Source organism: Camellia sinensis, chromosome 8, assembly GCF_055761805.1.
Source record: "Camellia sinensis isolate YWXY chromosome 8, ASM5576180v1, whole genome shotgun sequence".
NCBI classification, from domain to species: domain Eukaryota; kingdom Viridiplantae; phylum Streptophyta; class Magnoliopsida; order Ericales; family Theaceae; genus Camellia; species Camellia sinensis.
In genome coordinates this window covers 189,603,309-189,607,422 of record NC_138968.1, presented here as the reverse complement: position 1 = coordinate 189,607,422, position 4,114 = coordinate 189,603,309, and positions in this window count along the sequence as shown.

Sequence of the window (4,114 nt, the reverse complement as noted above, 5' to 3'; positions counted from 1 at the left end):
GGATACGTCCCTAACCTTTGGGATACGTCCCTAATCCTTGGGATACGTCCCTAACCTTTGGGATACGTCCCTTTGTTTCTCCCTCTTCGGTTAAAAGCGTTCGGAATACGTTCCAATGCTCACACCATTTCGAAACACCGGGATACGTCCCTATGTTTCTCTCTCCTTCTGAAACTTCGGGATACGTTCCTATGTTTCTTTCTTTTTTTCTGAAACACCGGGATACGTCCCTATGTTTCTCCTTTCTTTTTAAACACCGGGATACGTCCCTATGTTTCTCCTTCCATTCCGAAACACCGGGATACGTCCCTATGTTTCTTTCTCTTTTTTCGAAACACCGGGATACGTCCCTATGTTTCTTCTCTTTTTCCGAAACACCGAGATACGTCTCTATGTTTCTCTCTCCTTCCGAAACTCCGGGATACGTCCCTATGTTTCTCTTTTTCCGAAACACTGGGATACATCCCTATGTTTCTCTTCTTTTTCGAAACACTGGGATACGTCCCTATGTTTCTTCTCCCTTCTTTCCGAAACACCGGGATGCGTCCCTATGTTTCTTCTCTTTTTCCGAAACACCGGGATACGTCCCTATGTTTCTTCTCTTTTTCCGAAACACCGGGATACGTCCCTATGTTTCTCCTTCTTTTTTCGAAACACCGGGATACATCCCTATGTTTCTCATTCGTTTCGAAACACCGGGATATGTCCCTATGTTTCTCCCCCTTTGGTTAAAAGCATTTGGAATATGTTCCAATGCTTATACATTTCCGAAACACCGGGATACGTCCCTATGTTTCTTTGCATGATCATAAGTTATGCTCGGCTCTGTGCATTGTCTTGCATTTTTCCCCTGCCTTCGGGCGCATATCTTGTCTGTTTTGCATGTTTGTCTAAGTCTTCGGCCTTGTCAAAAATGGGTCGTCTCTGGGCTTTGACATTCACTCCCGTCATTGTTATGACTTTCGAGTTCTGTCAAAGAGGGGCAACTGTAGACACCCCATTTTTGACCGTCCTCAAGGCTTGGACGTCACCGTTTGAACACTCGGTGATTATCCATGTTTGTGTTCGTTTGGAGTTCCCGGAGTCTCGGCTCGCGTGCCTTGCCTCAGGATCTCCGAACTCAACCATTTAGTGTCTGGTTTCACACCAAACACTTGTGTTTTGCCTTGGAGGGGCAGGGAATGCCTTGTGAGGCATCCCCACACACCACCGGCAGTGGCTAGAGGCCACCGGCTGGTTTTTGCTGCCACCGGCAATGTACATTGCCGGCCGGCACTATTTGTTGCCGATCAGCACTATTTAGTGCCGGTCGGCACTCTTTTTTGCCAAAATGGCATTTTTGGCCGGCCGACTACTGTGCATCTGCTTTTGCAGATATTTTAAGACAGCTGTCTTGCTTTTGGCTCCCCACCATACACGTGTATGGAGGGATCTCTCTCTTGGAAGCTTGTCTTGTAAGCTTTACAAGGCAATAAGCCTCCATAAGAGAGAGCCTTGTCTCTTGGCTTCAAGGTTAGAGACTTTAGACATTTTAGAGACAAAAAACACAGAGAGAAGCTCTGGTTTTTAGGGTTAGGATCCATACATATCCTATCTCTCTTTTTCTCTCTTTGTGCTCTAGGTGCTTTGTGTCTTACTATTGCACACAAACACCTAGTGTTTCACCTTCCTCTAGCTACTGAGGTTCTAAAGGACTGGTTTTAGTGTTTTGGTGTTGGATTCAAGCCAAGGAGGGCCATTGGAGCATCACTTGTGAAGGGGTCATCAAGGGTAAGAAACTAACACCTTTATTCCCCATTTTTGCATTGTGTTTTGACCTGTCTTAAATTCGTTTTTGAGCTTGGTGTATTATACAAAAACGTTCTTTTTTTTAGTCCTCTTGATTGTTTATTAAGAGTGTTTTTTGGTTTGAGGGTGTTTGACCCCTCTTAGGCCTTGAAAGGCCCCATTTTGAGCCATTTTGAGCAAGTCTTGGGACTTTGGTGTTTGGGCCTCTTCACCACTGAAATCTTGAGGGATTTCAGTGGTGGAGATGGTGCCTTGAAGTCTCTAAAAGGAGAGGGCCACCCCCTCCCCTTGTTGTCCTTGAAATGGACCATTTTTGGTCTCTTGAGGGAGCACCATGTTAGAGTGTGTGTTGACCATGCCTTGGCTGCTTTTCATGCTTAATATGTCATAACATACTTATGTTTTTTGTTGGTTTTGGTACACCATGCATGCTTAGCATACCTACCATGTAATGCCATGTTATTGCCTCAATGTGCCTTAGGTTGTTAGCCCTTGTTGGAACATGTTTTAGGCTTAGTCTTGTGAAGGTTTTGTGCATATTTTGCCATGTTTTAGGTCTGTCCATGGTTGTTTGGGTCGGATTTGGCATGCTTAGTATAGCCCCTTTGCATTCCGGCTTGTTGGCCTTAAGTATGTGAATGTATAGCATGACATTTTTGCATTGATTTGGTGTTTTGGAATCATCCACCATGTCATTTCAGTCCTATTTGCATGCCTATATGTTTACCTTGGATGCATCTTTAATGCTTTGGAAGCTTGTGTAGTATGCTCCATGTTTTGGTGATTATGCATGCCTTTGTTTTTGAGCCACTTAGATGCCATCTAAGTGATCCTTAGGCCTTGTCTTAATGTGCTAAAACTCTGTTTTTGGTCAATAAGTTCATGCCATGTTTGGTCTTGCTAAGTGTAGTTCAATACTCCATTGGTTTACTTTGAGTACTTGGACCATTTGCATGCTAAAGTTTAGCTTATCTTGTTGCTTGGTTTGACATCATCCTAATATGATTTATAATGCTTACCTTGCATGCTACATGTCCATGATTACCTTCTTTCAAATGTGTTTGAGAGTTGTCCAATTTGTGCCTAAGTGTTGGCCTTAACACGTGCATACGTGTATGTGTGTTTTGGTCCCTTGTTTTGGTCAGTTTGGCCCTTGTTTTAGGCCTAATTAGAGCTGTCTAAATCATGTATAAGTCCATCTTTTCATCCATTTGCATTGCCTCATGTTTGCTTGTATGCTTGCATAAGTGCCTTGCCATGCCATGTTGCATCCTTAGCTTGCATGCCTAGGTTGCATCGCATCTTGCATGCATGCCTTGTTCCTTGACTTGATGATAGGAATTGGGCCTTGATGTGTTTGTTTGGTTTGCATTTCATTTGACATGAAAGTTGCATACTTGGTTCTTTGGGCCATCATGCATGGAAATGCGTGATTGGTGGTTCGAGAATCGAGACACATGCCCCTTTGAGTCATTACCGTGATAAGGGACATGATTGGTGCATATATGCCTTGAATTGTGCTGCCGTGCTTTGCCTTGCCCTCTATTGCTATCATTTGCAGATTCTGCAGGAACACTCTGCCAACCGGCAGTGTAAAGTGCCGACCGGCAATCATTTCTCTGCCGACAGCTTCACTTTGTGCCGGTGGTCACATCCTACTGCCGGTGGCAATTCCATGCAGCCGGTGATGTCTCCCAACATCCAACGAAGCAGTCCTGAGGTTTTGACAGCCTCCAGAGGAGTGAAGGAAGGAAAACAGAGGCAGCCTATGCATGGCGGTGCATTTCCCGAGGCGGTTTTACTGCTTTTCTTAGCTTATTTAATTTGTTAATTAATTAGGCAAGTTGTAATATTAATTAGCTTGCGTATTTAATTAATTTGTAATATTTATTCGGTCCCTCCGAGTGAGGGCAAATCTGTAATAAGTGTGTGTGAGTGGTGTGCATGTCTTCCAATCCCCACTTCTTTCTTCCCTTTTATTTACCTACTTATGATGGTAAATTAGGGCATGTTTAATTTAGCATACCTTATGCTATGCATGCGTGCATTCATACATTTGTTTCGCATGCACCGGGCTCGGTACATCATGCTAACTGCATTTGTACTTTAATTCACAAATTGAATATGTGGTAGTTGATCGCATTTCACATGCCATGTTTAGGTTAGCTGAGCCTGTCTAGATTGCATTTTCGCATGCCATGCATTAGCCATTCTTAACATGAACTAGGACATGCATGTTTGCTAACTAGTTTATTGTTTTGGCACGGAGTGCAATGTAAGTATTTATGCTTTAGCATCTCGCATGTGTGTGAATGTTAAAGTATGC